Genomic DNA, 27,896 nt, shown 5'->3' on the forward strand with positions numbered 1-27,896 from the left:
CAGAGTCCACCAGCCAGCAACCCTTGGAAATGAAGAAGGAAAATGCCTCCCAGGGAGCTTCATGTGCCCTTCCAGATAAGAGAGGAACCCTGACTGACTTTACCATGTGCCTTTCCAGATGAGAGAGAAACTCTGACTGTGTTCGCCGTGTGCCCTTCCAACCGAAAGAGAAACCATGAACTTCATCGGCCTTCTTGAACCAAGGTGTCTTTCCCTGGATGCCTTCGATTGGACAGTTCTATAGACTTGTTTTAACTGGGACATTTTCTCGGCCTTAGAACTGTAAACTAACAACTCATTAAATCCCCCCTTTTAAAAGCCATTCTGTTTCTGGTATGTTGCACTCCGACAGCTAGCAAACTAGAACACTGATCCATGTTGATATAGGAGGTGAATATTTGCACTGATGGAGTATGAAGGAAAAAGGCACCTTCTGATAGGATTAAATATTCTATCTAAATCCTCTCTGTGTTCTTTCTTAGACTGTGGAGACAGTCATATTTAGTTGTAAGCCTTCATAATTTGGCAATATATGATAAAAATTGTGATACTAATTGTGGAAATGGACATCAAAAATGTTAAGTTAAAAGTATGTGGGTGCCAGAGAACCTCTTTTGTTGCTCAGATGTGGCCTCTCTCAGCCAACGCCACAAGCAAACTCACTGCCCTCCCCCTCTCTATGTGGAACGTGATTCCCAGGGCTGTAAATCTTCCTGGCAACATGGGACAGAAATCCTAGAATGAACTGGGACTCAGCATCAAGAGATTGAGAAAACCTTCTCAACCAAAAGGCGGAAGAGAGAAATGAGACAAAATAAAGTGTAATGGCTGAGAGATTCCAAACAGAGTCAAGAGGTTATCCTGGAGCTTATTCTTACGCATTGTGTAGATATCACCTTTTTATGTAAGGTATATTGGAGAGGCTGGAGGGAAGTGCCTGAAAATGTAGAGCTGTGTTCCAGTAGCCATGTTTCTTGAATATGATTGTATAATGATACAACTTTCGCATTGTGACTGTGTGATTGTGAAAACCTTGTGTCTGATGCTCCTTTTATCTATGGGTATGGACAAATGAGTAAAACATTTGGATTAAAAATAAATAAATAGTAGGGGGAACAAATGTTAAAACAAATTTAGTAGATTGAAATGCTAGTGATCAATGAAAGGGAGTGGGAAGGGGTAAAGAAAAAATAGGGGAAACAAAGGCTAAAATATATTGGGTAGCTGGAAATACTAGCAGTCAATGAGAGGGAGGGATAAGGGGTATGGTATGTATTAGGTTTTTTTCTTTTTATTTCTTTTTCTGAAATGATGCAAATGTTCTAAGAAATGATCATGGTAATGCATATCAACTGTGTGATGATATTGTGAGTTATTGATTATATATCAGGAATGGAATGATCATATGATAAGAGTGTTCGTGTTTGTATGTTATTATGTTTTAAAAAATATGTGGGGGGCTCTGTTATAATAATTCATTTTCTGTATTAAAGTTTTCATTTCTTATGATTGACTTTGGTTTGGTATCAATTTACATTTTTTAAAAAAAATAAGCCTTTAAAGCTGCACTAACTGTAGGATCAGTCAATCAAGGTGAATGCCTTAAGCAACTATTATGCCCCCACTTTGAACATAGAGAATGCAGGGGAAAGTAAAGGCTTTCAATATAATTTGGGGTACGTGAAAAATTGGACTGAAGTATGTGAAAAAATTTAGAAAAATAAAATTTCCAGGACTGAGTTGTATGGGTATTGTTTTAGTTTGTTAAAGCTGCCAGAATACAATATACCAGAAATGGAATGACTTTTAAAAAGGGAATCGATTAAGTTGCAAGTTTACAGTTCTAAGGCTATAAAAATGTTCAAACTAAGGCATCCAGAGAAAGATACCTTGACTAAAAGCTGATGGGTCTGGAACACCTCTGTCAGCTTAAAAGACACATGGCTGGTGTTTGCTGGGCCTTTGGCTTCTAAATTGAAACAGCTTCCCCGGTGGCATTTTTTTTTTCTCTATCTCCAAATGTCTGAGTCTGCTCTGTCTCTTCTTTCACAATGGTTCCCTCTTAAAGGACTCCAGTGAGCCACCTTAAATGGGTGGAGATTCATCTCCACTGAAACCACCTATTCAAAAGGTACCACCCACAATTGGATGGGTCACCTCTCCATGGTAACAACTTAATCAAAAAGATCCCACCCAATAATACTGAATCAGGATTAAAGAACATGCTTTTCTGGGGTACCCAACAGTTTCAAACTGGCACAGGTGTGCTAAACCGAGCAATTTTAGAAGAGATATTGGCCTGGTCAGAAACCACCTCATTAAACAGAGATTTGAGGTAGGATTTGAGATGGGGTAATTTGGATTGAAAATACTGCTGCTTATTGTTTTAAGTACTTGTAACCTGTAGTGTTCGTGATCTACCAACTGCTTAGACCACTAATCATTTTCTGGTGTGCATTTTTTTGCTCCTTTACAAATTATTTAGGCTATTTTCATGCCATTTAGGATACTTACTAAATGAACCCCAAAGAATTTAGTAAGTTATTAAAAGTAAATGTATCTTACCACCTCCTTTGAGAGGTGCAAATGGTTTGGGCTACAATTTAAATAAAAGAATTACATGAAACAAAATAAAAATATTAGTAAAGTAAATTTATTCTACCCTTTTTTTCTGAAAATATAAGCTAGTTATCGAGGAGGAAAACTATTTATGTCAAAGTTGATGATTAATACAGACTGACAACATTAAAAGAAAATGAACAAGTATATGGATATATCAAGTCCTTCTTTAACTCTTGCCCATTCAAAAGTTAGTAAGTTACTCATTTTTCAATTAATTTGTGGCAGACACGGCTAGTTGCCTATCTAACATCTGTTCTTCCCTTCTTTCTTTTTTTAAATTTTTCTTAATTTTGATATTTTTATTGAGAAATCTTCACACATGTACAGTCCATCCATAGTATGCAATCAGTGGCTCAAGATAAATCATCACATGGTTATGTATTCATCACCATGATCCCTTTCTTTTTTACTTTCAGAACCCTGTTCCCAGTTAAAAATACTGAGCTTCCCATATGGCTTTATGGTTAGGAATGATGAATGACATATAAGTTGATGTTACTCAGCAATACCTCTAAGAACTCTTAGAAAAGGGTTTCTAATTATATCGAACCAACCAAATTATATAGACTCAGTTGATTCACTTGTGATTTCCTTTGCCCTTTCTTCTTTCTGCCCGGAATATGACCCAATTTTGTAAGTGGTACAGCAATCTTACAACTTGGAAGACAAAAACTACACACTAAGGATGGAGAAGCTGGAAACTAGAAAGAGCCTGAGTTCCTAATGTTTTGTTTTGGATTAGCTGCAACAGCTCTAAACTGGCTGTTAATCAACTTCATGTTATATGAGAAAATAAATTCGTATTAGTTTAAGCCACTGATTATGTTGTCAGGTTTCTGTTATGTGTGGTTGAGCACAATCCTAACCAACGCATAATTCTATAGATTTACATCTCTGAAGCTCCTCAGTCTTTGGGCTATGAATACAGGAGAAATGACCTTTCTTCCACAAAGTTTGCATTAACTGCATTAGCTTGCATGTCTTTTCTTCTCTGTTAGACAATATATCTTCCAGGGACCAGTCACGAGTCAGCAACCACATCAATAGTTAGAACAAGAGGAAATTTAATATAAAGAATTGTTAACTTGTAAAAGTGTCCAGCTACTCAGAGGGGTAAAGTATACTCTAAGGGGTACAGCAATAGCACTTGTAGGAAATAGCTTCTACCTTTGGTTGAAGGAGGGGTGGGGAGAACAAAAAGGAAGAAACAGAAGCTTAGGGGAGGGGATGTGGCTGCCACAGAAATAGGCAGCCCATCTGTGATGAAGAAAGTTGCCAAGAGCAGAGGCCATAACTGAACCGTGAGGACTGCCAACTAGACACCACCAGGCCCTTCCTGCAAATCATCCCATTGACACCACAGTGGAAAATAGTTTAGTAACGTAGAAGAAAGGAAGGTCCCTTCCTTCTGCTCTGACCTCAGTATCCCTCCAATGTCCTCTATTGACAAAGCCTAGCATTTTGCTTCATGCACACTGGCCTCCTTGCTGTTCCTCAAACATTCCAGCCTGTTACCTTTTCCCCACATATTCACACGGTTCACAATTTCATTTAGGTCTTTGCTCAAATGTCACCTCTCTTTTAAAAAAATTTTTTGACATGTCTTCACACAAAGACAGTCCATACATAGTGTACAATCAATGGCTCACAGTATCATCAAATTGTTGCTTATTCATCACCGTGATCATTTTTAGGACATTTGCATTACAACAGAAAAAGAAATAAAAAGAAAAAAACTTACACATACCAGATCCCTAACCCCTCCCTTTCATTGACCATCTACCCTATTTATTTTACCCTTTGTCCCCACTATTATTTATTTATTTTTATTCATATTTTTTTTACCCATCTGTCCATATCCTGGATAAAAGGAGCAGCAGACACAAGGTTTTCATAATCACACAGTCACATTGCAAAAGTTATTGCTTTATACAATCATCTTCAAGAATCAAGGCTAGTGGAAGACAGCTCATCAGTTTCAGGTACTTCCCTCCAGCCACTCCAATACACCATAAACTAAAAAGGAATATCCATATAATGCATGAGAATAACCTGCAGGATAACCTCTCAACTCTGTTAGAAATCTCTCAGTCACTGACACTTTATTTTGTCTCATTTCTCTCTTTCCCCTTTTGCTCGAGAAGGCTTTCTTAATCCCATGATGCTGGGTCCCAGCTCATCTCAGGAGTTCTGTCCCATGTTGCCAGGGAGATTTACACCCGTGGGAGTCATGTCCCACATAGAGGGGATCAAATGTCACCTCTTAAGAAAGCGTTCCTGAATCACTTATCTTTATCTTCATAGCACTTATTGGTACCTGGTATTTATTATGTCTGTTTAGCTTTCTCATTAGAATATAAATCCATAAAAGAGCAGGGACTTTGTTTTGTTCATTGCTGTATTCACACAGTCTAGAATGTACGTGGTCCATAATTGGCACCCATAAGTTTTTGAGTGATTTGGAGAGGAATTTAGAGAGGAAAAGGAGAACTGTTCATTTTTTTTTCACACACCTCTGTATTTTTGGTATGTTACAATAAGCATGAATTATTTAATATGTAAAAAATACACGTATTAGAAATGTTTTAATAATTCATAATAAATGATAATATTTATTGCATTATCCCTTCTGTGGTTCTCACATTAATTAAACCAAAGGGGAGCATTCAATTACATGTGAATTTTAGTCTACAATGATGGGATTGGGTATTTTGAGGCAATAGCCTCACCCTATCCTCTTCAAATTATATTCAAACTCTAATCTATCTATGGTAAAACTATCCCTAATTTAAAGCATCTACCCACTTGTGTGTGTGTGTGTACTTTCCTATCTGAAACTGGAGTTTCTTGGATGTGATAAAAAGGTATTATATGAACTTCAGCTATTTTTTGTTCAGACTATCAATTACAAATTCTTAAGAAATTAAATTCAGAGTCTTGAAAGGACCATTATGGGGAGATGGCAGAGTAGGGAGCCCCAGAACTTAGTCCTTCTACTAAAATGACTATTAAACAGGCAGGAACTGTCTGAAACAACTAATTTGAACTTCTGGAGGTCAGGAGAACACTGTACAGCATGCAGAGAAGAGCAGGGGGGAGATGCTGGCAAATTATGGCAAAGAACAGTAAACTACTCTCTCCATAAGGCAGCAGGCTGCAGAGTGGTCCAGTCCCTGGCTAGCTTGCTAGTGACAGAAAGGGACATAAAAACTCCATTCCCCAAGAACAAGGGTGGGTATAACTGATCACTGATCATGGCTTTGATTAGTGACTTCAGATAGCTGGGGACCAGGTTCTGAAGGCAGCTATTGTTTCAACCCATTCTGGACAAATGCCACAGCAGCCCTGGTTTCAGCCCTCTCCAGACAAGGACAGCCAGTGGAGGAGGTGGAGACTTAAAGATACAGTGCCTCCTCATGGGTGTGGGGGACAGTTAATTGATGAGCTGTATTTGCTGGGCAGGCAAGGAAAGCTCAGCTTTGGGGAGCTGTCAGAGAAGCCCCTGCATGCACTTCCTGGTCCCCTTGCGGGAGAACTTTGGAACCAGTCTGCACCCGCTTCATTGATCCCTGGCCCTGTTTTGTCTGGGAAAGACTGACTTGGGAAAGTCCTGTCCAGCATGTCCCTCTCCCAAGAATTTGTCCTCCAGGCTAAAGCAGCTTGAGACAATGAAAGGAATGTAAAAAACTATAGCTACAGACAGTCTGGGGCAAAGACCTGCCAGCTTTAAACACCTGGGAGAGGGAGGTATGTCTCCTGGGAAGCAGAGGAGACAACCAAACTTCTGTAAACAGGGGAACTCCAAAACAACTAGCAAGTGAAAGCCCAGGACAAGACAAAGGCCCAAAAGGTCAGGGAGAACCCTGAACACTGCATTTGCCTTGTGCAGACCTTCCTGATAGAAGGGCTGAAACTCAAGAAAAGCTCTGTCTTATCACCAGCTGGTTATAAAATAAAAAAACAGACATCTCAGGGAATAAATCCCAGACTTAACATGAAAAATATGTTTTTATTGACAAATCTTCACACACATACAAACCATACATGGTGAACAACCAATGGTTCACAATTTTATCACATGGCTGTGTATTCATCACCATGGACATTTTTAGAACATTTGCATCAATCCAGAAAAAGAAAAAACATCATACATTCCATTCCCCTTACCCATCCATCTCATTAACCAAACTAGTATTTCCATCTACACAATTTATTTTACTCCTTACCCCCATATTATTTATTTATTTTTTATCTGTATTTTTTTTTTTTTTAACTATCAGTCCATTCCCTGGATAAAAGGAGCAGCAGATACAACGTTTTCACAATCACATAGTCACACTGAAAAAACTATATCATTATACAATTGCTTTCAAGAATCAAGGCTACTGGAACACAGCTCAACAGTTTCAGGTACTTCCCTCCAACCACTCCAAAACACCATAAATTAAAAAGGGATGTCTTTATAAAATGCATAAGAATAACCTCCAGGGTAATCTCTCAACTCTATTTGAAATCTCTCAGCTTGAGACTTAATTTTGTCTCATTTTTCTCTTTCCCCTTTTGGTCAAGAAGGCTTTCTTAATCCCATCATGCCAGGCCCTGGCTCATCCCGGGAGCTCTGTCCCATGTTGCCAGGGAGATTTATACCCTTGGGAGTCATTTCCCAAGCAGGGGGAAGGCCAATGTGTTCACCTGCCAAGTTGGCTTAGAGAGAGAGAGAGAGAGGCCACATCTGAGCAGCAACAGAAGTTCTCCGGGGGTGACTGTTAGGCATAATTATAAGTAAGGTTAGCATATCCTTTGCAGGAATAAGTTTCATAGGGGCAAACCCCAAGGTTGAGAGCTCAGCCTATTGATTTGGTTGTCCTCATTCCTTGTGAGAATACCATGAATTCTCCAAATGGAGAAATTGGGTATTTCCTGCATTCTTCCCAGTGTCCCAAGGGGACTTTGCAAATACTTTTTTATTCACTGCTCAAATTACTCTGGGATATATGGGGGCAACACATTAACCTCTACAAACCAACAAGATCTCATGCCCTATTCAAGGTTCTGTGCACTTATAGTGTTCAAATAAACTGACCATACAAGTTAAATTAGGTAATGCACTACCCAAAATAAATTTTGCACCAAATAAAGATCTCTCCCCTTGGTCTCACACAGAAGTTGAAGTTTTAAAACACAGATAATATCATCCTTACCCTGTATTTTGAGCTACCTCATTCCTATCCAGATCAACTTCATCCATATCTCTTGTCAAAATCTGATTCCTTTTCGAACTTTTTAAATAAAGCTCCTGTATGGGGTACTGCTGACCTTCATAGCTTTAGAGCTCTTACTCTGGGTCTCAGGTGTCAATAAATATCTGAAGTTTCAGATTCTCACAATTTAGAAATAACAATTACAACTCGTGAATATATGTGACTGCTGTAAGAGCGTACACTCTAGGACCTTTTACAATAGGCCCCCACCTGACAACCCATGCTCTTGACTTCAATTCACCAAGTTTTTATATTACAGTTAGTCCATATGAGTAAGGCATGATAATATTTGTCTTTTTATTCCTGACATTTCATTCAACATACAGTCCATAAAGTCCATTCACCTATTTGTCTGCCTCACAATTTCATTCCTTCTTGTGGCTGCTCAGTAGTCCATTGTATGTATATATCACAGTTCCCCCTTCCTTCCCTCAGTTGTTGTACCCTTTGTGAATCTTGAACACAGTCACCATAAATACTAGTGTGTAAATGTCCATTCCTGTCCACACACTCAGTTCCTCCAGGTATATACTGAGCAACAGGGTTTCGGGATCATATGGCAGCCCCACTTCTAGCCTCCTATGGAACCACCACACTGTCCTCCAAAGAGCTGCACCTCTCAGTTTCCCTACCAATGTGAATAATACATCTCTTTCTCCACATTTTTTCTAGCACTTGTTTCTCTCTGTTCATTAAAATTTTTTTCTTTTTTTAATTGATAAATTTTAATATACAAACATTCCATACATGGTTTAAAATCAATGGTTTACAATATCATCAAATAGTTGTGCATTCATTGCCATGATCATTTTTCAGAACACTTGTATCACTCCAGAAAAAGAAATAAAAAGAAAACAGAAAAAACTCACACATACCATATTCCTTAGCCATCTGTCTCATTGACCACTAGTATTTCCATCTATTCAATTTATTTTAGCCTTTATTCCCCCTATTATTTATTTTTATACATATATTTTTACTCATCTGTCCATACCCTAGATGAAAGGAGCATCAGACACCAGGTTTTCACAATCACACAGTCACTGTAAAAGTCGTATTATTATACAATTGTCTTCAAGAATCAAGGCTACTGGAACACATCTCAACAGTTTCAGGTACTTCCCTCTAGGCACTCTAATATACCATAATCCAAAAAGGGATATCTAGATAATGCATAAGAATACCTACAGAATAACCTCTTGACGCAGTTTGAAATCTCTCAGCCACTGACATTTTATTTTGCCTCATTTCTCTCTTACCCCTTTTAGTCAAGAAGTCCTTCTCAATCTCTTGATACCAGGTCCCAGCTCATCATGGGATTTATGTCTCATATTGCAAGGGAGATTTACACCCCTGGGAATCATATCCCACATAGGCAGGGTTGTGTGGAGGGCAGTGAGCTCACCAGGAGAGTTGGATTAGAGAGAGAGGCCACATTTGAGCAACAAAAGAGGTTCTCTGGAGATGACTTTTGGGCCCAATTTTAAGTAGGCCTATCCTATCCTTTGCAGGAATCAGTCCCACAGGGGTGAATCTCAAGATCCAGGGCTCAGCCTATTGACTTGGTTGTCTCCGCTACTTACAAGAATATCAGAAATTCTCCAAATGGGGAAGTTGAACACTTCCTCTTTTCTTCCAGTGATCCAAGGAGACCTTGCAAATTCTTTTTAATTCACTGACCAGTTAACTCTGGAATATATGTTAGTTCATATTAGTGAGACCATACAGTATTTGTCCTGTTGTTTCTGGCTAATTTCACTCAGCATAAGGTGTCAAGGTTCATTCAAGTTGTTACATGCTTCATGACTTTATACTGTCTTACAGCTGCAGAATATTCCATCATATGTATATGCCATAGTTTGGTTAGCCACTCTTCCGCTGATGGACATTTGGGCTGTTTCTGTCTCTTGGCAATCATAAATAATGCTACTATAAACATTGGTGTGCAAATGTTCTCCTGTGTCCTTGCCTTCAATTCCTCTGAATAGATACCTAGTACTGGGATTGTTGGATCATATGGCAATTCTATACTTAGCTTCCTGGGGAAACACAAAATTGCCTTCCAGAGCAGTTGTACCATTCCCACCAGTAGATAAGGGTGCCTCTTTCTCCACATCCTCTCCAGCACTTCTCATTTTCTATTTGTTTCCTTTTTCTTTATAATGGCCATTCTCATGGGTGTCAGGTGAGATCTCATTGTGATTTTGATTTGCATTTCCCTAATAGCAACATCTTCTCATGTGCCTTTTAGCCTTTTGTATTTTCTCTTCTGAGAAGTGTCCATTCATGTCTTTTGCCTAATTTTTAATTGGGTTGTTCGTCTTTTCATTGCTGAGTTGAAGAATCTCATTATATATTCTGGATACTAAACCTTTATCTGATATGTAGTTTCCAAATATTGTCTCCCATTGTGTAGGCTGCCTTTTACTTTCCTGACAAAATTCTTCGATTCACAAAAGTGTTTAATTTTGAGGAGATCACATTTATCTATTTCTTTTTTTCAATGCTTGTGCTTTGGGTTTAAGGGCTAGGAAACTGTCTCCTATTGCAAGATTTATAAGATATTTCTCGACGTTTTCTTCTAAAAGTTTTATGGTCTTGGCTCTAATGTTTAGGTTTATATCTATTTTGAGTTAATGTTTGTATGAATGTGAGATAAGGATCCTCTTGCATTCTTTTGGATATGGATATCCAGTTTTCCAAGCACCATTTTTGAAGAAGCTCCTCTGTCACGGGTGGGTTGGCTTGACCACCTTATCAAAGATTAATTGTCCATAGATGAGAGAGTCTATTTTTGAACACTCAATTTGATTCTACTTTTCAGTATACCTATCATTTTGCCAGTACCATGCTATTTTGACCACTGTAGCTTTGTAATATGTTTTAAAGTCAGGTAGTGTGAGACTTCCCACTATATTTGACTTTCTCAAGATATTTTTAGCTATTCAGGGCACTCTGCCTTTTCAAATAAATTTTGTTATTGGTTTTTCTATTTCTGCAAAGTTGGGATTTTAATTGGTATTGCATCTATAAATCATTTTGATGATATAAACCACTGATTGTACACTGTGGATTATTATGTGTATGATTATGGTATGTGAATATATAATATACATCAGTAAAAATAAAAAATAAAGAATTGTACAGCATGACCAAGTGGGACTTATTTCAGATATGCAAGGCTGGTTCAACACTGGAAAACCAATTAATGTAGTATGACATATCAACAGATCAAAAGGGAAAAAACACATAATCATCTTGATTGATTCACAAAAGGCATTTGACTAAACTATATTTAGTCTTCCAATCCATGAACATGGTATGTCCTTCCGTTTATTTAGATTTTCCATGATTTCTTTTAGCAATTTCTTGTAGTTTTCTGTGTTATAGGTTTTTTCCACTCTCTTCCCTATATTTTCTTTTGTATGTTGGATTTCAGATGTCAAGAAGCCCTCTAGTTCACTAATCCATGCCTCTACCTCTTCAAATTTAATGTAGGTTACCATTGTTTTTCCCCCCCCATCTTCTCTATTGTCCTTTCATTCCCATAAATTCTGTGATTTGTTTTTTGAAACTTTTGAGTTCTTCTTTTTGTTTGCCCAATGTCTTCTTTATATCGTTCCTCAATTTATTGATTTGATTTTTTTTTGGGGGGGGTGCATGGTCTGGGAATCAAACCTGGGTCTCCTGCATGGAAGGTGGGCATTCAAACCACTGAACTACCCATGCACCCCTTGATTTGATTTTTTTTTGCATGTCTGTTTGAACATCCTGAATTAGTCATTTCAATTTCTGTATCTCATTTGAAGTCTTGATTTGTTCCTTTGACTGGGTCATATCTTTGATTTCTTAGTATTACCTATTATTTTTTGCTGGCATCTAGGCATTTGATTTCCTTAATTAATTTATTCTGGAGGTTGTTTTCAGTCTTTTACTTAGAGTTTTCTTGCTGGAAGGCTTTATTCTCTATCTGTTCTTTGACATTTAGATTAACTTTTTCTTGACCTCTAGCACAGTTTCTGTTTAACTGAACTTTTCAGTTCTTGTTTTTATGCTTCTTGTCCTGCCTATATGGAGCCTTTTTTGTGGGGGGTCTCCTCAGATATTATAGACCCTAGTCAGATTTTCCCAGGCCATTACAGGCCTATGTGTCAGGAGGAAAGAGTGGACAGCATCCATTTTCCCTGAGGATAAGACCCAGCAGGTTGTCAGACTTTCCTACAAAGCCTCTAGACGCTGTGCTTTTCCTAACCTGCCCAGCATGTGGTGCTTGTCTACCCATGGCTTCCTACCAGTTTGAAGTGATACAGTGCCTTTAATTTCAGCAGACTCTCTCTGTTAGACATGTAGTTGAGACAGAGGTGAGGTAGTAGGATGGCTTTGATTGGTTCTGTTTTCCTGCACCTGGGGTTTGAATACCTTGAAGGAGATCAGCCCTGCCCACCTTTCCTTAGGGGAGATACACCTTTATAGAATTAACCCCTTTCACCTGACTAATTACCTTATCTCTCAGATAGTCTTTCCTTCACCCTTGCCTGGGGCAGTGCTGGAGCCTGAGAGTGCTTTGAGCTGTTAAGATGTAAAAAAAAAAAGCAAAAAAGCAAAAAAGCCTTTTCAGAGCTGAACCCCCACTCCTTGGGTTTATTATTTAAGAGCTTGAGTTGATGCATGGCTTTATGTATCTCCAGGCTCTATGTGACCCCTTTGCTTGGGGTCCAGCCCTTTTCCAGTATTTTGTGCTCTCCCACTCAAAAAGCCTATTTTTTTTTTCACCATCAGTCCCACCTCCTCTTGCCATGACAAAAACTCCTAGTTCCTTTAGTGCTTATTCCAAGTTTATCTGTGCTGGGGTCCTGTTTTCAGTAGTCAGAGTTTGTTAATTAATTCCACAGTTGAGTCTAGGTTGAGCTAAGACCTTGCTCCTAGTAAAGTCTGTTTCCTTTCCCTTCAGGGAACCGGCCTGTTGTGCCTGTGGGGGAGTGGTGCCACCCTTCACGGCTTGGGGGACTAACAGTTCTGTGTGGGATCTCACCCATACCACCTGGTTCAAACTGGTGTGTACACTGTGTGTCTTGTCACTGACATTCCCCTAGCAGTTGTTTGGCACTGTTCCTGTTATCTACTAGTTGCTTTGGAGGGTGAACTAAATTCCACACATCTCCATAGTTAATATTTTAAAATATTAAGCTGTACAGCATGCAATAAAAGAGTATAAGACAAATAAAGAAATAGGAATCAATTGCCCATCTAAAAAAAGAGGATTTTTAAAAAATCTGGTGAACACCAACAAAGAAGATGAGAATATGGATGTACTGAACAAAACCTTTAAAACAATGATGGGGGATAGAAGAGAATAAGAAAAATATATGTATATGTTATTGAATTTAAGTAGGTATCAAACCAAATATGATTGTTAGATATTTAGGATGTTAAATTTTAACTCCGATAATCACAAAGAAAAGAAATGCAAAAGATGTCTAGTTAGAAATAAGAAGTCACTCAATATAGTACAACACAAAAAATCCAATAAATGTAATTGTAGGTGTTAATGTAAATGAAGGAGAAAATAAGGATGACTTACAGAGGCTAAATAGAAAAATGGCAGAAGAAAGTGTGGTATTATCGGTAATGACTTTAAATGTAAGTTGATTAAACTCTCCAGTCAAAAGGCAGAGATGGGCAGATTGGATAGAAAAAGCTTGACTCAACTGTATGCTATCTGCAAGACACTCACCTTAAATTCAAAGATGCAAGTAGGTTGAGGATGAATAGATGGAAAAAACATACAACATGCAAATAGTAACCAAAAGAGAGCTGGGGTAGCTATACTAATATGGATGAAATAGACTTTTAGAAAAAAACAGTTATAAGTTACAAAAATGTTTTCTATATAATGATAGAGGGGGCAATTCAATAGCAGAGCCCCCAAATAAATGAAACTAGAAGGCAGAAATGGATGGTTCTACATTAATAGTAGGAAACTTTAATTATCACGCTAAAAAAATGGATAGAGCATTCAGTCAGGAGATCAATAAGAAAGGAGAAGACTTAAATGAAACTCTAAACCAACTGGACCTAACAGACTTATATAGGACACTTCACCAAACAAAAGCAGAATAAAAGTTATTCTCAAATGCACATGGATAATTCTCCAGGATAGACCATATGTTAGGTCTCAAAACAAGCCTCAATAAATAAAAAAGAATATGGAAATAATACAATATATATATTCTCTGACCACAAAAGAATGAAGCTAGAAATCAATATTAGAGGGAGTAATGCAAAATTCATATATATGTGGAAATTAACCAATGTACACTTAAACAGCCAATGGGTTAAAGAGGAAATCAGAAGTAAGATTATGAAATGTCTTGGGGTAAATGGAAATGAAAATACAATATATCAAAGCTTATGAGATGCAGCAAAGGAAGCCCAGGGAGGGAAATTTATAGCTCTAAATTCTTACATTAAAAAAGAAGTAGGGGGCGGGCCGCGGTGGCTCAGCGGGCAAAGTGCTTGCCTGCTATGCCGGAGGACCTCGGTTCGATTCCCGGCCCCAGCCCATGTAACAAAAACGGAGAAACAGAATACAATAAAAACAAGAAAATGTTTAAAGATGTTTCCCTTTCTTCCTTCCTTCCTTCCTTCTCTCTGTCTTTCCTTTAAAAAAAAAAAAAAAAAAAAAAAAAAAGAAGTAGGATTTCAAGTAAGAGGCCTAATTTCAAAACAGGAAGAACTAGAAAAAGCAAAAGCAAACTAAACCCAAAATAAGCAGAAGGAAAGAAATAACAATGATTAGGGCAGAGATAAATGAAATAGAAAACAAACAAAACTGTAGGGAAACTCAACAAAACCAAAATTTGTTTCTTTGAAATGATCAATAAAATTGACAAACTTTTAGCTAAAAATAGAGGGGATACAAACAATGAACATCAGAAATGAAATGGAGGACATTACTACCGATCACACCAAAATAAAAAGGTCTATACATGATAGAGTATGCCAATAAATTAGACAACTTACATGAAATGGACAAATTCTCAGAAACATGCAAACTACCTATATTGACTAAGGAAGAAGTATAAGATCTCAACAAACCATACTAATAAAGAGATTGAATCAGTAATCAAAATCCATCTAAAAAAGCAAAGCCCAGGACCAGATGACTTCACAGGGGAATTTTACCAAACATTCCAAGAAAACTTAACTCTAGTTGTGCAAAAACTCTTCCAAAAAGTTGAAAAGGAGGGAACAGTCGCTAATTCATTCTAAGAATCCAATATCACCTTAATACTAAAAACAGGAAAAGATACCATGATAGAAGAAAACTGCATCCCCATCTCTTATAAATACAGATGCAAAAATCCTCAAATCTAATACTAGCAAACCAAATCCAACAGCATATTAAAAGATTTATACATGGTGATCAAGTGGGATTTATCCCTTGTATGCAAGGGTGGTTCAACATAGGAAAATCAATTAATGTAATATACTAAGTTAGCAGGATGAAGGAAAAACCACATAATCATCTCAATTGATGCAGAGAAAGCATTTGACAAAATCCAGCATCCTTTCTTGATAAAAATACTTAGAACACAAGGAATAGAAGGAAACTTCCTCAACAAGATGAAAGGCATATATGAAAAGCCCACAGCTAACATCCTACTTAAGGGTGAAAGACTGAAAGTTTTCCCTCAAAGATCAGGAATAAGACAAGAGGCCCACTGTCACCACTGATTTTCAATACTGTACAAGAAGTACTCGCCAGAGCAATTAGGCAAGAAAAAGAAAAACAAATCATCCAACTTGGCAAGAAGTAAAACTTTCCTATATGCAAATGATATGGTCCTATTTACAGAAAATCCTGAAAAATCCACAACAAGGCTCCTAAAGCTAATAAACTTACAACAAAGTGGTAGGGTACATGAGCAATACCCTAAAACCTATAGTGTTTCAATACACAAGCAATGAACAATTGGAAGAAGAAATCAAGAAATTCTCTTCACAACAACAACTAGAATAATCAAATATCTAGGAATAAATCTAACTAAGGATGTAAAGGATCTATACAGAGAAAACTACAAAACATTTCTAAAAGAAATCAAAGAAGACCTAAATAAATGGAAGGACATTTGTGTTCATAGATTGGAAGATTTAATATTGTTAAGAGTCAATTCTATCCAAAGTAATTTATATATTCAATGCAATCCCAATCAAAATTCCGAGAACCTTCTTTGCAGAAGTGGTAAAACCAATTATCACATTTTTATTGAAGAGCAAGAGGCCCTGAATAGCTAACGCCTTCTTGAAAAAGAAGAATAAAATTGAAGGACTTAGACTTCCTGATTTTAAAACTTATAAAGCCACAGTAATCAAAACAGGCCCATTTTGGGCCAAGGACAGACATACAGACAAATGAGAGTTGAAAGCTCAGAAATCAATCCTCATATTTAGGGCCAACTGATTTTTTACAAGGGGCAAAGACAACTCAATTGGGAAAGAATAGTCTCTTCAACAAATGGTTCTGGGGAAACTGGAACACCATTTGAAAAATTTCCATCCTGACCAAAAGGGGGAAAAAAGTGTAATTAATAAAGTTATCAGTGGCAGAGAGAGTTCAAATAGAGTTGAGAGGCTACTCTGGAGGTTGCTCTTAGGCAAGCTTCTGTTAGACCTTGTTACCTATCATAACCTGCCAACCTCCAACCAGGACCATTCCAGCCAATAATATATAAGATTCCAAAAGAGTTGCATGCACTAGAGTAACTTTCTAGAACCCTGCAACCTCCAGATGGGTCCCTGGTCCAGATAAGTCCTGAAACCTAGTGCATCCTCTCCGGAACATCAGATAGTTCCATCTCCCTATCCCATACTAGTGACAGACCCTTCCAATATGAAAAATTAAGAATTGCCATAGCCCAAACACCCCTAAAGAGAGGGATGGAAAGATCAAAGGTGTTGGTGGAGTTATACAGAGAAGAGAGGATATAACAAAGGACTATGAATGCTGAATTATTAAATTGATACCTCTTTTAGTCTTCAGTATTTTAGAGCAGCTAGAAGTAAAAACCTAAAATTATGAAATTGTAACCCATGTCAAAGTCTGAAATATGTTGTACAACTAGTTACAGTGCTGTGCTTGGAAATCTATAGCTTTTTGTATATATGTTATTGTTCACAAAAAAAAGGGGAAAAATCAATTGTGATGATAAAAAAATATTTAAGCCCTCTAGCCTCCTATATTTTGGAGCAGCTGGAAGGAAAAATATGAGAGGATCATATGGTAGCCCATGACAAACTCTGGGATCTGTCCTGTAACTACTTGTTGAAGAGTGCTTTGAAAACTATTTTTTTATATTGTTTTTTATATAAAAAACAACAATAGTTTTTGTATGTATGTTTTTGTATATATGTTATACTATACAATAAAAAAGTTAAAAATTAAAAAAAAGAATATTGTGTAGGTACTTATATTACAAGAAAGAAGATACATTGTCAAAGGTTTTAATTGAGAAAATTTAAAACCTAATAATTGAGCACAATTGTTAATTATATAGGTCTTTTTATGAGAAGAATGGAATTATTTTAAGGAGATAATTCCTTTAACTGCAGTTCAAAATTAGTGTTTTATATTCAAATTTATATTCAAAATATATTATCATCAAAGTATATTGCATATATTCATTTTTAAATTGATTTGTAATGAGGTTTTACATCTTTCAGCTTTGAAAATGTTTTTCCACACAGATAAGTACTCCTAAATACTGAAACCAACTATAAGTATATGATTTTAATTGAGCATATTCATTGCTTAGAAGACATCATGGAATTCTATTAGATTCTTCTCTTGATGTGAGCCTTTTTGCAACTGTACAAAGTAAGGACGGCACCACATAAGGTCTGTGTTACAATTATTCAGTTCTGCCATTGTAGTGCAAAAGCAGCCAAAGATAATAGTACATGAAGATACTGTGGTCCATTAAAATTCTATTTTTGAGAAAAAAAAAAGAGCATAGTCTTTTCTGGGGTAGAGAGCAGATTCAAACCAGCACAACTCATGATTGAACTGATACTGCCTCACATCCCCTGATTCTTTTTCCAGTTCCCTTCCCAGTCAACACCGTTCATTGATGACTCTCTTCTAGTGCTCTTCCAGCAGGGTTTTCTACTCTGATAGCAACTTTGAATCAAGAAAGCCCAACCTGGAAATATATTCCTGCTTCTTCTTCTGGAATTCAGTGCAGGTGAGAAAGTATTCTATTGTTTTACATTCAAGAGCATATGGCAGCACTATTTTTTTTTAAATCACCTTCCTACATTTACCTGTGTAGAGAGATCAATCTTCCCAACTTTCTCACTTCTGTTTTTTAGGTACCTGGATTTTTCCCCCTACCTGCCCAGATTTTTGGTGCCCAAGATGGGCCTAGTCCTATGGCCCAGCCAACCACTTAGTGTATGCACTGTACTCTTAGAGATCATGCCACATCTGTCAGGGCATGCCTCCTTGGCCTGGTTCTAAAAGAAGATCCTTATTTATTGGCTCAGCCCACCTCAGTTGCCTGAGTCCCAAAATCAAGGCTCCATCCCATCCCCTAATTTGGGCTCCCAAATTAGTGGCCCATGTGTGGAATCAGACAAGAGTTTCATTACATGATTAGTGTCCTATTGCTGCTGTAAGAAATTACCACAAACTTGGTGGTTTAAAACAACTCAGATTTATTATCATGCAGTTCTCGAAATCAGATGTCTGAAAATGAGTCTCACTAGGCTAAGATCAAGGTATTGGCATGATCACATTCCTTCTGGAGGTTCTATCTCCACCTTCTTTCTTCTTCCACCTTCTAGTAGCTGCTCACATTCACTGGCTTGATGTTCCCTTCCATCTTTGAAGCCAGTAATGACTGGTTGAATATTTCTCATGCTGCATCACTCTGACTCTGCTTCCATTGTCTCATATCCTTCTCTGTCTCTGACTCTCCCACTTACAAGGATCCTTATTACTACATTGCACCCACCTAAATAATGCAGGATAATCTCCCCATCTCAAGATCCTTAACTTAGTCACATCTAAAAATCCCTCCTGCTATGGGAAGAAACGTATTTGCAGGTTTCAGGGATTAGAATGCGGATACTTGTGGGGGGCCATTGTTCTGCCTCTTACAACTATCTTCCAAAGGACCAAAGTGAAGAAATGACAGCCTTTCTAAAGAGGAGAAAGATTTACATTATATCCTGAGTTTACTCTGTACTCCTCATACTTGTTGCCTTCCTCTCAGTTCGTTCTCTAGAGCTTTCAGCATGTTGTGTGATTATCAGAAATAAAATAATATTAGCTGACCAGATATAAAGGAGTTGGTAAAAAAAAACATTAAAGGGATGTTTTGAGCATAAGAGGTTTGGAAGATATTGAAGAGATGGAGTGAAGTGGTTGATTAAAGTTAAAATTGTTAGGATCTAAGGAAAAGATTTTTATACAGTTTGCCATATGTGCCAGTTTGAAAATATTATGTACCCTAGAAAAGCCATATTTTAATCCTGATACAATTTTGTGGGGGCAACCGTTTCTTTTAATCTTGATTCAATATTGTGGGTATGACTTTTTTATTAAGTCATCTCCAGGGAGATGTGGCACACCCACTTGTGGGTATAGTTTAATTGAATCCTTTAAAAGAAGAAACATTTTGGAGAGCACCAGAGCCAACAGAGACACTTACAGATGCAGATGCTTGAAGAATAGTTGCTTCCAAGCTGACAGAGACATGGATGTTTTAGGATGCTTGGAGTGCCAACAGAAGGGAACAGGTGCCTAGACATGGGCAGAGCCCTGCAGACATAACCATGTGCTTTCCCATGAGATGCTAAGCAAGCCAGAACTCAGAGTTGTTTTCCAGAGGAGTTAAATGAAGGCCTAGATGCTTAGAGAGGAATCCACTGTTATCAGAAGCTGGAAGCAATGGAACTGGGACAAGGACCAGCAGATGCCAGCCACCTGACTTCCCAGCTGAGAGAAGTGTTTCAGATGGCATCAGCCTTTCTTGGGTGAAGGTAACCTCTTCTTGGTCCTTTAATTTGGACAGTTTCACAGGTTTAGAATGTAAACTTGTAATGTAGTATGTAATAAATTCCCTTTATAGAAGCTATTCCATTTCTGGTATTGCATTCCAGCAGCTTACTAAATGAACACACCATAGTCCAGTAACTTTTCAGAAAGTAGACTGTCTACCTGCTGTCTATGTTGTTGCATGTTCCCTCTGTCACAAGCTCCATCACCTCCACCCTTGCACTTTTTAAGTGGGCAAGGGTGGAGTAAAAGTGAGCAAAACCACAGGAAAGCATAATTTATTTCCTGGTGCCTTAGTTTTATGGAAATAAAAGGAGGAATTAAATAATTTAATCAGCCACTTAAAACATTTAAAACTAACTCAATCAGATACACACAAAAAATAGAGTTTTGTTAATGTTGCATTAGTTTTAAAAGATAATATAGGACAGGAACCCTCAAGAAATTCCAGTTCCGTTGAAGCTATATCCTGGTAGGGATCTATTTGTGCTCCTCTGATGGTAGGAGTTCTCTGAAAGTACAAGCTGAGAGGACTCCCTTAAATGGTCAAGAAAGGCAGGTAGAATTTTACCAAGGAACAACTTGAAACAACTGATAATAGAATTTGCAAGAAAATAAAATATGGCCACAATGAACATACATTCATTCCCCTTAAAATGATTGACTAGCCCTGTAAGACTTTAAGACTGAGCAAAAAGATGATCAGATAAAATAAGTTTTCTATTGTGTGGCTTTCTAAACCAGAATGTTCTCATCACAATGAAGGAAACTTACCCTCTAAACTAAAACCTTTAACTACTGTGTATTTTGCTTGGCTTTCCTGCAGGTATTGGTCATGGGTGCTTGCCTGATCATGATTTCTACTTCAAGTTCAATTATAAGTTTTTACATTTAAAATTTGCACACCTGGCTTATCATTCTCTTTTACTCCAAATCAAGGAAGGGAATTTTAGCAAGCACTCAAGTCTAATTCATAAACAAATCTTGACGCTTCCACTTTCAGATCTCATTTTTCTTTTGATTTTTAATTTTTCCTGCTATATACAATAGCATATATACAAAGCAAAGAAATAAAATAGCACTAGTTTTCTAAGCACTCTTCAACAAGTAGTTACAGGACAGATCCCAGAGTTTGTCATGGGCTACCATACGATCCTTTCACATTTTTCTTTTGAGCTGCTCCACAATATAGGAGGCTAGAGGGCTTAAATATTTTTTTAGCACCACAATTGACTTTTTTCCCTCTTTTTTTGTGAACAATAACATATACACACAAAAGCTATACATTTCCAAGAACAGCACTGCAATTAGTTGTACAACATATTTCAGACTTTGACATGGGTTACAATTTCACAATTTTAGGTTTTTATTTTTAGTTGCTCTAAAATACTGGAAACTAAAAGAGATACCAATTTAATGATTCAGCATTCATATTCCTTTGTTAAATCCTCTCTTCTCTATATAACTCCACCAACACCTTTGATCTTTCCAACCCTCTCTTTAGGGATGTTTGGACTGTGGCAATTCTGAATTTTTCACATTGGCAGGATCTGTCACTAATATGGGGTAGGGAGATGGAACTATCTGATGTTCCAGAGAGTTTGGCTAGGTTTCAGGACTTATCTGGACCAGGGACCCATCTGGAGGTTGTAGGGTTCTGGGAAGTTACTCTAGTGCATGCAACTCTTGTGGAATCTTATGTATTGCCCTAGGTGTTCTTTAAGATTGGCTGGAATGGTCCTGGTTGGAGGTTGGCAGGTTATGATAGGAAGCAAGGTCTAACAGAAGCTGTGTAAGAGCAACCTCCAGAGTAGCCTCTCAAATTTATTTGAACTATCTCTGCCACTGATACTTTATTAATTACACTTCTTTCCCCATTTTGGTCAGGATGGAATTGTTGATCCCACAGTTACAGGTCTGGATTCATCCCTGGGAGTCATCTCCCACATGGCCAGGGAGACTTTCACCCCTGGATGTCATGTCCCACGTAGGGGGCAGGGCAATGACTTCACTTGCAGAGTTGGGCTTACAGAGACTGAGGCCATATCTGAGCAACAAAAGAGATCCTCCAGAAGTAACTCTTAGGCATGCCTATAGGTAGTCTAAGCTTTTCTGCTACCTACATAAGCTTCACAAGAGTAAGCCTCATGATCAAGGGCATGGTCTATTGATTTGGGTGTCCCTAAAGTTTGCACAGTATCAGAGGATTCCCTGATGGTAAGGTTTAATAGTTCCATATTCTTTCTCCCCTCCCTCAGGGGACTTTGCCAATACTTTTTGATTATCTGGTTAGTATAGTCTAGGATGTATCCAGGCATTACAATAATCTATACAGGATTAAAGGACCTCTTTCTTGTTCTATGCTCCCTGTGTTTCAGTTGTTCAAATGAGCTATACAGATAGCTTGAGTTAGATCATGCACTACAAAGAACTTCAGTTCCAGACGAAATAAAACTTTCTTCCATTGGTCTCAAAGAATATATGTGGTTCTAAAATATAGACACTGTCTTCCTTACCCTTATGTTCTGAATTACTTTAAACCCAACCTTTTCAGCTTCATTCTTGTCTCTAAATATCAGGTTATATACATATATAACAGACTCTCAAAATCCAGAAATAATAATCACCACTCTGGACTTAATGTACCTGTGCTAAAAGCTTACAATGTAGGCCCATGTTTCTTTATAAGCATTTTCTAAAGGTGACCATACCATTGTTGTTCTTTTGTTTCTGGCTTATTTTGTTTGCCCAAATGTCCCACATGTTCATTCACATTGTTCCATGCCTCATATATAGTCAGTAATTCACAATATCATCACATAGTTGCATATTCATCATCATGATCATTTCTTGGAACATTTCATCTACTCAGAAAAAGAAATAAAATGAAAACAGGAAAAAAATCTATGCATACCATACCCCATACCTCTCCCTTTCATTGATCATTAGAATTTCAAACTAGATTTATTTTAACATTTGTTCCCCCTATTATTTATTTTTATTCCATATGTTCTACTCATCTGTTGACAAGGTAGATAAAAGGAGCATCAGACACAAGGTTTTCACATTCACACAGTCACATTGTGAAAGCTATATCATTATACAATCATCTTCAAGAAACATGGCTACTGGAACACAGCTCTACATTTTCAGGCAGTTCCCTCCAGTCTCTCCATTACATCTTGATTAACAAGGTGATATCTACTTAATGAATAAGAATAACCTCCAGGATAACCTCTCAACTCTTTTTGGAATCTCTCAGTCATTGACACTTTGTCTCATTTCACTCTTCTCCCTTTTCATCGAGAAGGTTTTCTAAATCCCTTAATGCTGAGTCTCAGTTCATTCTAGGGGTTTTCTCAATCCCTTGATGCTGAGTCTCAGCTCATTCTAGGATTTCTGTTCCACATTGCCAGGAAGGTCGACACTCCTGGGAGTCATGTCCCACGTAGACAGGGGGAGGGTGGTGAGTTTGCTTGTTGTGTTGGCTGGAGAGAGAGGCCACATCTGAGCAACAAAAGAGTTTCTCTTGGGGGTGACTCTTAAACCTAATTTGAAGTAGGCTTGACCTATCCTTTGTGGGGTTAAGTTTCATATGAACAACCCCCAAGACTGGGGGCTCAGCCTATAGCTTTGGTTGTCTACACTGCTTGTGAGAATATCAAGAATTCACTTGGGGTGGGCCACTGTGGCTCAGAAGGCAAGAATGCTTGCCTGCCATGCCAGAGGACCGGGGTTAGATTCCTGGTCCCTGCCCATGTTAAAAAAAAAAAAAGAATTCAACTTGGGGAGGTTGAATTTTCCCCTGTTCTCACCATTCCCCAAAGGGGACTTTGCAAATACTTTTCCACTCACTGATCAAATCACTTCACTGTACAAATCACTCTGGGATTCATCGAGGCATCACTCTGGACAAACCAACAAAATCTCATGTTCTACTCAAGGTTCTATGTACTTATGGTGTTCAATTAAGCTGTCTACATAAGCTATATTAGCAAATGCACCAGTCAAAACATAAATTCTGTACAGAATAAACATTTTTTGCTTTAGTCTCACACATAAGTTGAAAATTAAAAATATTAATTGCCATCTATTTTCAGCACCCTGCAGTAATGACATTCCTTTGTTCTTCCTCATGCAAAAACATTTTTTAAATTTGTACATTTAGTCACTATCATTATACACTCTAGGCATTCCTAGATTATACCATCTCAGTCTTTATCGTCTATCTTTCTTTGTGATTTCATTTATGCCCCCAGCCCTCCTCCTTCTATCATTCTCACATTCAGCTTCATTCAGTGTTTTAACGTAATTGTATTATAGTTAGGTAGTATCGTGCTGTCCATTTCTGAGTTTTTACATTCAGTCCTGTTGTGCAATCTGTATCCCTTCAGCTCCAATTACCCAATATCTTACCCTATTTCTATCTCCTGATGGTCTCTGTTGCCAATGAAATTTTCCAAGTTGATTCACTAATGTCAGTTCATATCAGTGAAACCATACAGTATTTGTCCTTTTTTTTCTGGCTAATCTCACTCAGCATAATGTCCTTAAGGTCCATCCATGTTGTTACATACTTCATAACTTTATTCTGTCTTACAGCTGCATAATATTCCATTGTATGTATATGCCACAGTTTGTTTAGCCACTCATCTGTTGATGGACATTTTGGCTGTTTCCATCTCTTTGCAATTGTAAATAATGCTGCTGTAAACATTGGTGTGCAAATGTCCATTTGTGTCCTTGCCCTCATGTCCTCTGAGTAGATACCTAGCGATGGTATTTGGCTTGGCTTTTAAGAGAGGGATTTATTAGCTTACAATTTACAGTTCTTTGGCTGTGAAAATGTCCCACTCAAGGCACTTATACCACAATACCTGGGCTGTGAAGACAGGCTGCCAGCATCCAGGACACCTGTGTTACATGGAAAGGCACAATGCCAGCATCAGCTGGACCTTCTTTCCCATGCTTCATTGCTTCCAGTTTCTGGCTGCATATGTCTCTTTTTTTAGCTTCTCTGGTATGTCCTTACCTCTCAGCTTCTGTAACTTTTTCTGTTAAGTTCTTTGGATTTCATCTCTTTGCTTCTGTATGTGTATTTTTTTTTTTTGGATGGGCAGGCACCAGGAATCAAACCTGGGTCTCTAGCATTGCAGGTGAGAACTCTGCCTGCTAAACCACCGTGGCCTGCTCTGTATGTGTTTTCACCTCTTATAAAGGATTCTAATAAGTGGATTAAGACCCATCTGGAATGAGGTGGGCCAAATCTCAATTGAAATAGCCTAATCAAAAGGTCCCACCCACACAAATGGATTAAAAGAACATGACATTTTCTGAGTATATAGCAGCTTCCAAACTACCACAGTTAGGGCTTAGTTCTACCAGGTCTTAGAGCACTCTATACAATATCTATAAGTAAACCAATATGGAACCAGCACATAAATAGACAGAGAGACATTGAAATAGAATAGAATGCCTAGATACATACCACAGTACATGTAAATTCAGCATATGATAAAGGCGGCATCTCAAGCCACTGGGGCAAAGATGGACTTAAATTACTGGTACTGGGAAATGAGGATAACCATTTGGAGGAAGATAAATGTAGAGCCATTGCTCATACCAAAGACACCCTAGAACAAACTCCATGATAATGTGTTTAGCCTGAACAGCCAGGTGGATTGGACATTATTTTTTGAGATAAGGAAGATTTGGGGGGTAAGTTCTATACATTTACATACAAAATACTATTTTTGTTTTAACATTCATTAGTTATTTATCAAGCACCTAATTTGTGCCAGGCTCTTTGATAGATACTGGGGATACAGTGGTGAATAAGAAAGATGAGATTATTTTCCACATGGAGTTTATCTTCTGTTGTTTGAGTCTTCCTTCACTTAGTAATATGTCATGACATCTGTCATGTCAGTACATTTTAACCTACCTCAATACTTCATAGCTAAGATGGCTAAATACAGTATGGATGTTCAATCATTTATGTAAGCATACTTTTATTGCTATAAGATTGATTCAATTTTTTAAATTATTACAGACAATACTGGCATGAACCCCATTATTCGAAAATCATTTTGAATTTCTTTAGTATAGAGTCCTAGCAATGGAATAGCTGATAATCAAAGGAAGTGAATATTTAAACTGTTGATAGATACTACTAAATTGTTTTCCCCAAAGGCTGTAGTTTCACAAGTGAATATATGTATGTCATTCTATTAGTTTTTGATATATATATATATATTACACTGAAAGCTGATTTTTTAATGAAGGATTATTTAAAACAAAATGCATCCTGGGCCCAACAGCCTTTGAAACCAAACAATCATGAGAGTTCAGTAAGGATTTATCAATGCTGTGGAGAATTTTCTGATTCACAAAATTAAAGGAATCTTGTTTCATGTATATTAACAAACATCTTTTGCATTTCAGTGCACTAATTTTGAGAGCTAAAGTTTTATCACCCTTGTATTATAACTAGTTGTGAAAGCATAGAAAAAGTTATTCTTGGGTTGAAGTTGACCTGCCTCTGGGAATGCTTTCTACCCCATCTATTTTGAAAAGCTGTATTCAAGTGGATTTGTGTGCCTTGCTTCTTTTTTTAAAAATTTTTTAAATTGAGAAATTTTACACATACTTTTTATGCACGGTGCACAATCAGTAGCTTACAATATCCTCACATAGCTGTGTATTCATCACTGTGATCATTTTTTAGAACATTTGCATAACTCCAGAAAAAAAAAAAAAAGAAAAACTCACACATACCATACATCTTACCATTCCCTCTCATTGACCACTAATGTTTTCATCTACCCAATTTATTTTACCCTTTGCTTCCCCCTATTATTTATTTATATCCATATTTTTTACTCATCTGTCCATACCCTGGATATGAGGAGCATCAGACACAAGGTTCTCACAATCACACAGTCACATTGTAAATGATATATCTTTATACAATCGTCTTCAAGTATCTAGGCTACTGGAACACAGCTCAACAGTTTCAGGTACTTCCCTCCAGCCACTCCAATACACTGTAAACTAAAAAGAGATATCTATATAATGCATAAGAATAACCTTTCTACTCTATTTGAAATCTATCAGCCACTGAAACTTTATTTCATCTCATTTCTCTCTTCCCCTTTTTGATCAAGAAATCTTTCTCAATCCCATAATCTGGGTCCTGGTTTATCTCAGGCTTTCTGTCCCACATTGCCAGGGAGATTTACACCCCTGGGAGCCATGTCCCATATAGGAGGGAATGCAGTGAGTTCACATGCTGAGTTGGCTTAGAAAGAGACACCACATCTGAGCAACTAAAGAGGTTCTCTAGGGGTGACTCTTTGGCCTAATTTTAAGTAGGCTTAGCCTATCCTTTGCTGGAATAGGTTACATAGTAGCAAACCCCAAGACTGAGGTCTCCACCTATTGATTTGGTTGTCCCCACTGCTTGTGAGAGTATTAGAAATTCTCCAAATGGGGAAGTTGAATATTTCCTCCTTTCTCTCCATTCCCTCAAGGGGACTTTGCAAATACTTCTTTACTCACTGCCCAAATTACTCTAGGATTTACTGTGGGCATCACACTAACCTGGACAAACCAACAGAATCTCACTCTCTATACAAGATTCCATGTACTTACGGTGGGTGTTCCGCTAAACTGTCCATAAAAGTTAAATTAGGAAATGCACTACCCAGAATACAAATTTTGCACCCAATAAGCATCTCTCCTTTTAGTCTCACCCAGAAGTTGAGGTTTAAAATATGGACGATATCATCCTTTACCCAGTCTTCTAATATACTTTAGTCCTACCCAGATCAACTTCATTCATATTGTAGTTGAAGTCTGATCCCTTTTTCAACTTTGCTGTAAACAGTTCCTGCATGGGGTACTGCTCACTTATATAGCTTTAGAGCTCTAACTCTGAGTCTCAGGTGTCA

This window comes from Tamandua tetradactyla, chromosome 3 (assembly GCF_023851605.1).
Source record: "Tamandua tetradactyla isolate mTamTet1 chromosome 3, mTamTet1.pri, whole genome shotgun sequence".
Lineage (NCBI taxonomy): Eukaryota > Metazoa > Chordata > Mammalia > Pilosa > Myrmecophagidae > Tamandua > Tamandua tetradactyla.